The 13767-nt window shown below is 43.4% G+C and overlaps 1 protein-coding gene across 4 annotated transcripts in view; it reads left to right on the forward strand.

Annotated features, from left to right (window-relative positions):
• Positions 1 to 13767, forward strand: part of SPATS2L (spermatogenesis associated serine rich 2 like) — a 156229-nt gene that overhangs the window by 60993 nt on the left and 81469 nt on the right. For 2 of the 4 annotated variants that reach the window (XM_030485598.1, XM_030485604.1), the window contains exon 1: positions 10526 to 10688. The exons of 1 other annotated variant lie outside the window; for it this stretch is intronic. The gene's annotated coding sequence lies outside the window, so the exon portion shown is untranslated. Of the gene's footprint in view, positions 1 to 10525; positions 10689 to 10919; positions 11244 to 13767 lie in introns of those variants that run through there. One more of the 4 variants, XM_030485599.1, reaches the window with a different exon arrangement.

The raw sequence follows: 13767 nt of genomic DNA on the forward strand, positions 1-13767 counted from the left end.
AAGATAAAACTTTCGGAATTCTAACACGATTTGAGAGCTATCAAATCTACAAAGTCTGGAGATCTCATACGTGGTAAGGGTGAACCCTTTAAATAGTGAAGCAAGATCTATACAGTAGAAAATAACAATGAAGGTATCCCATTTTTCTCTGTGGACATTACCCATTGTTTTGTTTTGAGAGCTTCCTTAGGCATGCCTCCTCTTCTTCAACTTTGTGCTTTCCTAACAAACGAATAGATTATGTGGATTAGTTTGGCAGAGCCGCCAGACTTCTTCAGGTAAGTGCAAACTTAGTCTCTGTTTAGGAAGTTATTAGCATTTCTGCTTGATATTTATTGTCTAATTTCATGCGGTGTAGGAGACAGAAGAGAGTGCTTTGAAACCCAGCTCAACAGCTACAGCGTTTATTTGTTCACATGGTATATTCTCTTCTGTGGCTCTTGAAGATCTTTTCAACAAGTGACGTTCACAAAAATGGTGCATTATTTTTTACTGTAGTTAATTCAGACTTCTCAATCATGGAGCTATGCCATTCAGCTTGTGGAGTGTGGGGATCAAGGTGAAGTTTCTGAACTGTGCCTGCGAAACAATGTCAGCTGTTACTGTAACACTTATTACCGCCGCAGCTAATAAGAGTTGGATGCGGCATGGGAGCTGTGGGAATGGTGGGGTTTGCATGTAAATTTTCTGCTGATTTTTTTAACACTCAATATCCAGTTTAGAGTTCAAGTGGAGTCATTTCTGCAACCATAAACAATGATGCATACTGAAAAGCAGTGGTTTTTTTGTTAACATAAAAAAAACCTGTTCTACTTCAAAGGGTTTATTTAAAGCTGGGAATCAAATGGCATAGCTGTTGCAGCCTGCAGCTTAGCTCCGTCTCGCTTTCTTTCTGTGTCTTTCTCTGCCTCTGTTCCTGTGAGGAAATTAACTCTTACTTTGCTGTAGACAAAACACAGCTTATATAGTGTTTGTGACATAATGGGGAGAATAGCTAAGTACTTTGTTATTTTGTGGTCAGCTCAGCAAATGATGAAAGGAGAGGATTTACAAGAGGGAACAGGTTGTTCAGGCAACTATGTCTTCTGAGACCTACATGAGCAAACTACATTGTTGGGTGGAGAAGACCATCTGGATCTTTCCTGATGCTCACACACACTGAACCTCTTCTCCAGGAGACTAAGACCTGCTGCATTCTGCTTTCCCTGCATCCTATCTTCTCATCCTTCCATTCTGGTTGTTTTCCAGCCTGTTTGTGCCAGAGTTCCGTTTCACTGAGCCTTGCTCACCTGACTTCTGTATCTCCTCCTAATTGTTTCTACCCAGGAATGGTGGGAGAATTTGTATCAGTAATTTTACTCGTGCAGCTTTAGTGAATGGGATTGGTGGAGGAATTTTTTTAATGTGAGAGAGAATCTTTAATTGTTTGACCTGTATAGAGCCTGATAAAGAGCCTGAACCAGCTAGGAGGTAGTCATTATTTGTTATTTGTCTGTAGCATTCTCTCCCTCTGCTCTTTAGAGATGGACTGTGTGCAGTGTGTCAGAGTAAATCAGAAAATGCAATTCTGATGCCCTAGCAGCTGCCTCCTGCACCAGTTGTCATGTCAATATTTCTAATCTATTGGGTATGCAGATCAGAAGTATAATGATGGCTGGCATGTCACATGTTTTTGACTACTCCTTACTGTTTTACACACTTTCCTGATGAACCTACTGTCATTTCGCTGTACCATGCTCTTTCTTGACAGACATACATGTCTTGCAGGCAGCAGCAACATGCTGATCCCTGTACTTGTTTGTGGGCAATAAAAGAAGATGCGGGTAGGTTTTTGGCACATTTTATCCCAGCAAATGCTTGTTCTGAGTTTTGTTTGATTCTTCTTGTCCATGTTGTACTGTAAACAGCACAATCAGCCTCTTAATGTTCAGTTAGCCTTATGAAAGGACAGCCTTTTGTTCCACCTTGCCTTTTCATTAAATTTCATATCAGATTGAGCTTTTAGAACACAATGAAAAATCTGGCCTCTGATTTCTGTTAAGATTCTGAATTTGGAAGTCAACTGGCAATTCTGCTGAGGGACAATGGGGCAGAACAAAATGGTCTTTGCCTTGCTGTCATGGTAATGGCAGTGAAGTGCTGATAAGTAACAATATGCATCTATGTGAGTTAACTCCTTATATGTCCTTCTGGCATAGAATAATATTTTTCTCCTGCAATTTTGAAGCCAGCCTAAAGATTTTAATAAAGAATTATATTCTCATATAATACAATGGGTTGCAAATGGGAAATATTCATTACATTCTAGAAGATTTGGGAGCCATGACTACAGAACTACTGCCTGAATTCTGTTACACACAGCAGGGCACTTGAACAAAGGATGACCCCAAAGTTGTGTTGGTTTTTTTAATTACATATATGTGTGTGTGTGTATATATATATATGTTGCTTCTTCAGTTTTGTCTTCTGTTCTTGTAGTGTCAGCTCTGTCTTCTTTCAGCCTATGAGTTGTCCTTTCTGGTCTTTGAAAGTAATAAGCTGTATTTGTGCAGTAAATCAAGAAACCGCGCCTAAACAAATTTTGTTCTCATTTTAGCGAGAGTGCTGTTTTAAGTAGATTTAATTTAGGGTAACTTTCAACAGGTGCTATAAGGTAGAGTCCTGCCAGAGGGCTGCCTTCAGTCCTTGGTTCTCACACAACCTTCCTGTGCAGCCATGGGTGAGGCGCTCACTGAGCTGGGGCTCCCTCCCTTTTAAACAGAGGCGCTGCTTTCCTAGTGCACAGAGGCATTGGGACACTTCCCTTTTGCTTCTGAGGAATTTGGATTCAACCATGTTGAGCTTCACTTGAGTCTTTTCAGAGACAAACAAAATCTGTGCTTGGCATCATTCTGAATTAAACCTTGTTACCTTGGTAATTTCTGAATCATGCTGCTGGCGTATTTTCTGTTATGATCATTATTCTTCTAAAGCACACTGATGATTGATCAAACCTTGTTACCCCTTGGTTTTTTGATACCTTTTAGTTTCATCTGTCATTATTATCTACTTTTTACTACTTCAATTCCTTGCATGCTGTGTAATAACACTGAAGCTGTAATCCTTGCATTTACTGGCTTTTTTCCAACTTGATTATATGTTTCTGCCTGTTGGCCAACCCTCTTTTCAAATACTGTCAGACATTTCACTGTATCAACAACAATAACCTCTATTGCCAAACCTCCTGACTCCAGTAGTTAAATTATGATTTAAATTTGCTGCTTCCATTATTTACATTACTTCCCAAGTAAGTTTCATATTGAATTCCATATTTTGAAACCACGCTCCAAAGCACTGAATGTTTTTGCTCTTCTCTTTTTTCTCCTGGCTAAGATTATCTTGTGCAGATGACTTTTTTTGATGTGGAGACCAGAGTAATGCCTATATGCAAAGCCAGCCCTCAAGTGTAGTCCCTACTTTGCATCATTCCGTTACACACATTCTTTCATTACACCAATGTACGTGTCAGTTAAACTTACACACATCTCCAGCAGTGGAATACTTTGCTATCAACTTCAGTGCTTAAGGGAAATTGTCTTGATTTGTGTGATAAGGAAATGACATGGTGCTTTTTACCTCAAGACTGTTGTCTGAATTAAGCCTGGCTTATTAGTAGCAGAAAGTAAATTGCCATCTATAAACTCACCCAGCCCCTGTGGAAATCTGTTGTAAATTACTTGTATTAGCAGAAAGAAGAGGAGGGCAATGGCTGAAGTGCCATTTTGTACACCGCCTAGAACAGAACTGTTATGTAGAAATTGGAATTGCCACACTTCGTGTGGAACACTTGGGTTTTTTTGGTTCAGTGGTGTAGGAGAAAGGATTGTAAATAGTTTCTACTACACTTCACACTGCAAAATTTGGAAGCAGATCTACATCTTTGTGTGTCAAGTTTTTTCATCCGCATCTGTTCTCAGCTCCCACATGAGATTAATCAGGCACTAGGACTGAATCCACTTTAGACAAGTGGGACAAGGTTTAGTAAATAAATAAATGAATTAATTAAAAAGTCATGGTGCACAAATTAAACATTCTCACAGAGTTGCAGCATTTGTATACCATGTCTTCAAAGCTGGAGTAATTTGCTCACTGGACTACAATACAGTATTGAGTTTACATGTTTTAGAATTGCAATGATGCGAAAGAGAAGAACTTTTTCACTTAACTTTGTTCTGTCAGTGTGTTTGCTTTACCATCAACACTCTGAGATGTGACCTTTGTGTCAAAAGAGCCAGCTCTCACAGCACCTCATTTGTGTCTGGAAAGACTGGGCTATTGGTTATAAAATGGAGTTCAAAAGCTCTCATTTTGCTTATGAATCCGCAGATGTTCTGCTCACATTATCAAGGCCAGAGCGGGCTATCTACTAGTGCTACCCAGCTAATGGACATTCCCTGTTCTCTTGTTGCTGGAGTTTTGGGGTAGACCAAGGCCTTTCGGAACATAGTAAGGTACTGGAGTCAGACTGTACAGAATGCCTCTGGGTCACTGAGGGTAGTTTTCCTTACAGGCAAGCGCTGCAGGAAAGTAATGCAAGTAACACTGTGACTGTTTAGGTCATCCCTGCACTGGGATTTTTCACAGTCTAACTTCAGGCACGTGATTCTGGTGATTATGTGGCTGAAGGCTCCTGTACAGTGGGACACCTATAGCTTCCCTGACAGTGTAGGCACTGAGGTTGCTGGCTTAGGCACCTGAGTTGGATGCCTAAAGCTAAACAGTGAGACTAGCCTCTCTAGCCCAATGTCTAGTCCAGCCACAGAGCAGAAGTCTACCACTGCTGTGAACTACAGGACATATCTCTTTAGCTGTTTCTTTAGTGCTGAACACATACCAGCATCCTGAATGCATGGTGAAAGTCATCAAAAGATAAGTATTAATACAGCTTCAACATCCAGGAACATTAAATTAACACAGCTTTAACATCTTGGAACTGCAAGCTTCTATCAGAAACTCTTCCAGCCAACCACAGCCTTTTTTTGGGGCTCAGCTGGTGTCACTGAGAGCCGTCTCTGCCTTTCCCCTCCTTTTTGGATGCCCCCACAGGAGCAGGAAGGCTGTGGTCTTAAACCAATCCCATGTGTAAGTACAGACTATTTTTTCTTCCTATGCCTTTCCACTATTGATGAATTAAGAGCTTGTGCAAAAAGGAACACCTGCGGTTGGAGAACTAAAGATATCAAGCTTTATATGTTCACACACTCTGCTACAGCCCAGAATCTGCTGCTGTGCAGTGTCCCTCTCTGGAGTCCTGGGAAACGCAGCGAGGAAGAGGATGAGTTTGCTCACCCTGTGTGTTGCTTGAGCAAGAATGGGTGCTGAAGTCAGAGTCAGAATCCCAGGACCTGACACATCATGGTGCATTGTTAGCTGTGTTTGTTTTGGGGGCTTTTGGTAATTTTTCTTCTAGGTTTTTGTCTCTCTATTTAATTATCCTTTTCATTACTGATTTCCTGACTTAATCTGAATGTGCATAAATCTCCACCATAGATTTATCATCTCTATAGAAAGCGCTTTCAGAGTGGTTGTGCAGCTTCCCAGAAAAGGGACACTCTTGGAAAATGAAGCTTTCAGATTCAACAATAAGCCTACTATTATGCTGATTTTTGCCAAGCTTTCCCTCACTTCTTTCCCATTTACTACAAGAGCGAGCTCAAGGCTTCTTTTTGTTTGTTTTCGAACTTCAGTCATTCTTAAGTGTTTACCACCCTGCTCAAGTCCACTCACTATGAAACATTAGGCACCACAAGATACTGCTGCATTGCTTATGGAATCAGAAAATACTCAGGTTCTTTTTTCAACTGCATGTTTCATTGAAGGTTCTAAACAGCCTGTTTGCCAATCTTAAAAAATAAAAATCTTTCTTGGAATATTGTACTTTGACTGTGACAGTCATTTGAGGACACTGCGTTTTTTAACCAAATGTAAGATCTCAGAGCAGCAGTTGAAATTATCTTCAATATAAATAATCTCATTGCAAACCAGATTTTTGTTTATATAGTATGTAGTCTGCATGCTCATAACCATTTAATCAAATTCAGGCCTTGTCTGAGCAAGCATAATGGCCATTAACTTACATGTGAGTTGTGAATTATCCTTTCTGAATTTGACCTGAAGCTTTCAGAGCCAAAAAAAGCTGTCTTCCTTGACTTTTTTGCTTGGCATCACCCATGTAAATGCAAGGGCTTTTTCTAAATATTTTCTGAATGTTGAATACAGCTTTCTGCTGATAACATGTAGCAACACAGCCTCTCGAGGTTTTTGGTCCATTGTGACTGACTGTCAGAATCTTTACAGTTATCATGAATCTTCTTTTTCTTCTTTCCATGTTGATATTCTGTATAATGCTCTCTATGACTCCACACAAGTCCCTTGAAAGGACCTTCTGTCTTTTCTTTGCTTGGCAGCTCTCTCCTAAGCCAAGCATGTAAACATCTATCTCCTGAAGACATATCCCTGTTAATCACTTCTGGTGCTTCTCTTTGAACTTTTTCCTGTTAACGTTGCAGTTTTTAACTGCAGTTAACAAAAGCCAGGATAAAATGTTATTATCAGCCCTTCTCCTGGCTTAAAAGAGCCATGTTACGTTTATGCCCCAGATTAGCAACTGCTGTACAACATGAGCTATGTAATTTGCTGTTTTCCATATCTTCACCCTCAGATCTGTTGCCAGACCACTGTGACTGTACCAGTTTATTTCCAAATTCCTGTGTTGAATCAATTTTCCTCTCTGGCAAGCCAGAAACCATTTTGTGCCAGGGGAATTTCAACTGATTTAATTTGTTGCCAATTAACAAACTTTTAATCACTGATTCTGGTATTGAAACCAACAAACAAATGCATACTTGGAGAGACGCATCTCAGCTCCCCTCCAGATGCCTCTCCTCCCTGCTGTGCCATGTCACTGCACATGGCACACAGTCCCTTTGCAGAGGCAATGGGCCTCACCAAATAGCAGTAGGTGAGGCTTCATAGCTACTGCATTGGGCAGGACTCAGAAGACCTGTGTATTATTTCTGCAGCTGGGAAGTTCTATGCACCATTTTCTTTCTGTGCTGCTGTCTCTTATCTGTAGGTCATGAAAAAACTCAGTGACCTGCTTTGGGCAGTACTGTGAAACTGATTGCCGAGAAGCAGTCCAAGAGGACATGGTGTTGCTGATGTAACTGAAGCCTGGGAGTCTGGCAGTCTTGTGAGAACAGTAGGTGTTTGAAGAAGCAAGGAGATAGAACAATTGCATAGGGATATGTTTTATTACTTTGCCTTCAATTGGTCGTTGTTCCATCCCTAGCCCCAATAGCAATTAAGTGGCACCAGACATAACCCCATATCTGTGTGGCAGTGTGTTCTTTCCCTTCAGAAACAATGAATTTACAAAGGTTGTGTTGTGACATCCCTCTGGATTATTGCAGCTCATTATCTGATGTTAGAGTATGACGTCAGTTTTCAAGGTCCTTTTCAGGACAGGTCACCAGCTGCTGGAGCTTCAATATCAACTAGATCTCAGTTAAAAATCTTTAAAGAAAAGGGGGGTGGTATTTTTTGCCCAGATCATTTCAATGGTCTGGTCTGCAGGGAACTTTCACAAACTGAGTAGAATAACAGATCACAGTGCAAGAATGGAGGCGAGGAGGTTGCAAGAGAGCAAGAAATCATTAAGGCACCTTTACTGCCAAAGTTACTGCATTGTGCAGCTACACCTGGAGTATTTCATGATCTTTGTCATATCCACTGAGTTTTGGAAATTCCTTTCTTCTCTTGCAGATGGGAAACTAAGGCCTAGAGAAAAATGAATGAGTTGTCTGTGATCACATCAGAAATACAACCATGGTTGTATAGGAAATATTGTGTACTGAGGATTTAAGGCAAAATCCAAAGTTCCAGCTGGGATGTCTAATTGTTGCTGATTATCACTTTACATTTATCAGTGAATAACCTCTGCAGAGGAACTGAACACTGCAACAACATGTGTTGGCCATAAGGTTCATACTGCTATTTGGCATAAACAGGAGATGAGAACTAAACTCTGGGCAGCTGGTGTCCTCTTTTTGAAAATGTAGGCTCAGCATACAGCCAAATATACTGCAAGTCAATGTGGATTTGCACATTTGCTGCAAAAATTAAGAAGCTGGTAGAGTAATGCTAAAACTCCTTCCACACCAATGTAGAATCTGTGCACCTTGTCTGGAGATCAGCTTCTAGATATTGGCCCTTTATTCCCTACGAAAACATTGGCAGATGTTGCATCAGTCTCTGTATGAAGGGCTCCTGCTTCCTGAAGATTTGTTTGAGGCAGCCATTCATGATCCTCTCCGCAGAATATTCATGATCCCTTCTATGTTCCCATTCCAGCTTCTGCGTTCAGTTGCTGTGGATGGCAGTTTCCTTGTGCCAGCTTTTGCATGCACCTGCAGGCTTCCCAAAGCTGTTATTCCTTCTCTATTTGTTTACAACTCAGCCTAGTACTTAGTGTTTTCCTCACTTGTGTTTAGTACCTAGACAACTCACCCTCAAAACTGTCCAAATTACACCATTTCTCACCAACAGTGGTGGATAAAAAAGCCACAAACAAACAGGAATTAATTTCAGTGTACAGAGGGTACAAAGACTTTCGTGGAAAATACATAAAAAGTAGACCACTTAATTTTTGTTTAACTTTCTAAATAAATTTACAGTTCATCTTAAATGATTAACTTTAAGTCGCTACATTTTAAAAAGTCAAAAGTAAAGATATAGAATGAAGTTGCAGCTCAGGTCTTTCTTCCCACTATGCTGTCACACAAAAACCTAAGCTATTTCTGGCTGTTCTTATTTTTAGATTGTTCTTCATATACAATCTACCATCATTGAAATTAATGAGAAAATAAAAGGAGTGACCTTTGGCTGAGCACATACAGTTTATGCATGAGCTAAACAGCAGGATCCTTTTTCATTCTTCTTTTTCCCACATTCTCGTTCTCCCTGCTCTCTCCCATCCAAATATAATTTGTAAAGCCTTTAAAGCCTTTCAGCCAATGTGTTTCCACTGTGTTTCTTTAGAGGAGTCTCAGGTCCATGATTCACATCTGTTCTCTTGTACTGAAAGGTCAGTGGCACCCTTGTTTTATGAATATAATGCACCGTTCTCTTGAACGTTTCCAGAACTCCCAGGCAAAATGTAGCTCAGGTTGTGGATAAACACCAGCAATACTATAAAGAGCACTCTCCAGAACACAAATGTAAGCATGCACATTCAAAGTTACGTTGTTTAAGACAAACCAGCATTTATTGAAGATCTTAGAAGTTTGGAAGACACGATTCCAAGTGACATATTAATTCTGAATCTGTGGCTTCACCATAACGTGGACTATCTAATTCATGCCCAGCTTTCTGCAGTAGGTGGATGAGTCCATTCAGCAGATGCTCATTCCATGAAGCCACTGCAGCTGAATAGAGGAAAAACTGCCTGGCGAGGTTCGCTTTGGCACCACCATCAGAGAGAACTGCGTGGTATCACACTGAGGTGGTTCTCTGCCAGCCCATCTGCCGGCCACGAGGAAACACTGCCGGCTCTGCCTGGTTCGGAGCATGGGTTGACTGTGGATTTAGTGTAAATCTCACTATGAATTATTTTCCGTGCTGCAGTTTGGGAATCCTTGGTTGAAAATAATAAGGATCGAGTGTTGCCTCCAAACTGTTTGAAGGTGGAAGAAGTTAGTTTTCTGACTGAGAGTGTGGAGTTCAAGTAGAGGTGAGTTATGACCAAAAGAGTCTCCTTTGTGTTAGCAGAAAAAGAGGTATGCAGTGATTTTGAGAGGAAATGCTATGATTTTCCAGGACTTGCGGCTCTCAAAAATTAGAACTGACGTGTTTGGTTAAGGGCAGTGCTGATGATGGTGTAAGACACCAATAGTGATAGTAAATCCAGATTACAGTTGTTTGTGGAAAATGTGCTTTGATTTTTTTCTAGTTCCAAGTGTGTGGTTGTACCTCCACATTCTAGGTACTTATTTCTCCTTTAGCTTTGTGTTAACAACCCTGCCTGTGTATTTCCTTTGGAGCTTTTCGGTCGTATTTTAAAGTATTGATTACTGAAAACCTTATTGGTACGTCTTTATATTCTGGTTGTTTGCCACGAGTATTCACAGGTAGGAAGACTCATAGGTTAGCGATGATTTACGCTGCCTGTTTCCTCTTGCTTATTGAGGAGTTCTTGAGTAGGTCTTTACATGAGGACTAGTGGCCTCGCTGCGCATCCCGAGCACCCATCTGCATGTGGCAAGAGGGGCACACACAAGCTATGGTCCCGCTGCAGTAAATGCTCTCTCCGCCCCAGGGAGCTCTCCCCGCCCGGCACCCAGGAAGCGCACGACAGGCGCTGTGCTGTCGGAGCCGTGTGCTTGGGGCAGGTCACCGTCCCAGCACCGTGCTCCGGACCCGCTGCTGCGGGCGGGGGGGGGACGCGGCGCTGCCGCCGCCCTTGCATTGAGCGGGGGCCGCTGCGGCCATTACCGAGGCGGGCCTGGGGCGGCGCGCGCGTGCAGGGGCGGGGCGCGAGGCGTGTCCCCGCGAGCCGGCGGCAGTACCACAGCCGCGACCCGCAGCCGGTCGCCGCGCCCCGCGGGCCCGCAGCCTCGTTACCGGCCTCGCTGCGACCCGGCCGATACCTGGTAAGGCGCCGTCCTGCCCTCTCCTCCCTTCCTTCCCCTTTCCTTCCCTTCGGCGGCACCTGCGCGGGGCGGCGGGCCCGCCGGGAGTTTCCTGCCGAGGGGTGCCGGCCGGGCGGGGCGGTTGCTGTGGTGCCGCGCGGCGCCCGCCCGCTGCTCTAACGCTTCGGGTCCCGGCGCCGCGGCGGGGGCCCCTCCTGGTGGCACGGGGACGGCAGCGGGGCTCGGCTCCGGCCGCTCGGGCTCCGCCCGCCGTGCGCCGGGACCGGCTCCGCCAGCGCCCGGGAGCCGGTCGCCGCGGCTCCCGCCGCTCTGGCAGCCCGCCGGCGCCGCGGGAGCCGAAACTGGGCTGTGCTGTGTAAGGCTATTCAGTAACAGCCGTGGTCATAAATGATTAACTGCGCGCCCGGGGAGCTGGGTCTTTCCGAGCGCAGCCGTTTATGCCCGGCTGTCTTGGGGCCAGACGCGCTGAGCCAGCGGTACGTTTGTTCCTGAAATGCCGCCTTACGCTTTTGCATGGGCTGTGAAACGCTGCTGCGAGTGCTGACATACCACAAGGTAGGGACGAAGGTTGCTGTGCCCTACTTGCTGTTTCTGCACAAATCCAGCCGTTTGAGGGTTTGTTTTATCAGCAGGAAGGTGAAAGACCGCTGAGGTGATAAGGGAAGTTTGGTTTTGTGCTTGTGTTTTTTAGTTTGGGGGGTTTTTTCCCCCCTTTTGTGTGTGTACGTGTGTTTTTTTTTTTAACATTCCTTGTCTTTTTTACTGTGCATGAGACATTTAATCATTAGGCATGGAATTCGTTGATAAGCAGTGGCAGCATTCTTTTATTCTCTATTAGAATGCAATGCTTCCTTTGTTGAGCTGTAAACGAATAGTGTAGGCATCTTCCCCGCCCTCAGCCTCATCATCCTGAGATGTGAATCACTTGTACCTGCAGATTTATTTTCTTTAGGAGAGCTGAGAAGCACCACAGAAAATCCATCTGTTTCATTCCAGGACATATTTCCCTGGACTGATTTAGTTGATTCCAGCTTGAAAAATATGCTTCAAGGCTACTAACGATCTTCTGTGGGAATTATTTTCTGTTAACTTTTAAATCTGAATTACCAGTGTATGTGTGAAGCATTTCTTCGAGCTTCTGATAGTCATAAAATATTTTCCAAAATATGATGATTCAAGGAAGGTAAACTGCAAACTTTCTACGCAGGAAAAGGCTGCTGCATGCAGAATGACAGGGTTAACTAGGAACATATTTGCACTGGCCATGAAAGAAATGCTGGGTGGTAACCTGTTGAATGCCACTAACTAGAGTCTCGAAGCTGCTGTGAGCAGGACACTGCGCCCTTGCCACAATTGTTTCTGTGAATGTGGTGAAACTGTATAAATGCAGAGTAATTTCCAGGTCAGAACAGGTTGATACATTTGGTGAGGCGCCATCACAACCTGCTGGAGCTGAACGCTGCTGCTCTAGTGAGTGCTCTCCCACTAATTGTGTTATGGGAGTTGAAGGAGTTTGGCCCTTCAGGAGAACAGCAGGATCTGTTAAATGTAATGAGACGCTAATCAAGATAAGGCTTGTGCTGTATAAACATGTAAGAAGGTAAGGTCACAACTCTGGGAAATTTACAATGTAAGAAAGTGTTATGATGAAGATGAAGTAAATTGAGTACCCTTCAAAATGTTCTCAGGGTTATCCTTAAGTGAAGGGTCTATTTCCACAGTCCTCATGCCCAGGCAGATGCCCAAGAAGGAATATGTGCTTAAGAGTTACTGTTTTGTCTGGCATACATTCTCATGAGACCTCACTTGGAGTACTGCGTACAGTTCTGGTGTCCTCAACATAAAAAGGACACAGAGCTGTTGGAGCAAGTCCAGAGGAGGCCACGAGGATGATAAGAGGGCTGGAGCACCTCCTGTATGAAGACAGGCTGAGAGAGTTGGGGCTGTTCAGCCTGGAGAAGAGAAGCTGCATGGAAACCTCACAGCAGCCTTTCAGTATCTGAAGGGGGCCTATAAGGATGCTGGGGAAGGACTCTTCCTTAGGGACTGTAGTGGTAGGACAAGGGGTAATGGCTTCAAACTTGAACAGAGGAAGTTTAGGTTAGATATAAGGAAGAAGTTCTTTACAGTGAGGGTGGTGAAGCACTGGAATGGGTTGCCCAGGGAGGCTGTGGATGCTCCATCCCTGGCAGTGTTCAAGGCCAGGTTGGACAGAGCCTTGGGCCACATGGTTTAGTGCGAGGTGTCCCTGCCCATGGCAGGGGGGATGGATCTAAACAATCTTAAGGTCCTTTCCAACCCTAACTGTTCTTTGATTCTGTACTGTAATGAGCCTAAAAATTGAACACGAGCACCAAATCTTCCAAATACTTTCTGTGGTGAGGAAAGTTTGGTTCTGAATTCTAGATCAGTTATTCTTATCTAGTCCTTCTTGCTCAAAGAAATGGGAATGAGGGTATGTCAGGAGACCTTTCTGCCATTTCCTGAATTTTAAGGAAATACCTGTCCAGTACTGAAATCAGTTTAGGCCTATTTTGAAGAGAAAGTGCAACAACATTCCAGTGGCCTTCAGTGTGTTTTATATTTTCTCTGAGTTTTCTTCTGGCAATGGTGGAAGTACCAAAGCTGTGCCTGTCAGCAGTTGTAGGCAACCTGTATTTGGTGTTAATTTCCTTACGCTGTTATATTTGTGTTTCTTTTCAGCCACATGTGTTGCCTCTGTTGCCATTCTGGGAACTGCTTTTCCTGGTATGTTTTCAGGGCCCATGTCTTAGAGGTCTTTAGTCACTGTTAAGTAATGTTAGTCATGCAGAAAACAAAATCCTCAGTCATTTTCTCAAAACAGTCTGGTGTGGAGCTTTACACATATGAAGGAAAGGTCAAACTCCGCTCTTCACTGCTCACTGGAGGATAAAAGTAAAACTGTGTAGCGTTTTGGAGCAGAGGACCCAGGGACAGTAAGGCTTTGCACAAAGAGCAAGGGAGGAAAAATAAGTAATAGTTAACTGTTGATTTTAGTTAACTTGTAGTTAATATTAGGGATTTTATTGTTCATGTTACTCTGGGGAAGTATGTCTCC

This window comes from Strigops habroptila, chromosome 5 (assembly GCF_004027225.2).
Source record: "Strigops habroptila isolate Jane chromosome 5, bStrHab1.2.pri, whole genome shotgun sequence".
Classification (NCBI taxonomy): Eukaryota; Metazoa; Chordata; class Aves; order Psittaciformes; family Psittacidae; genus Strigops; species Strigops habroptila.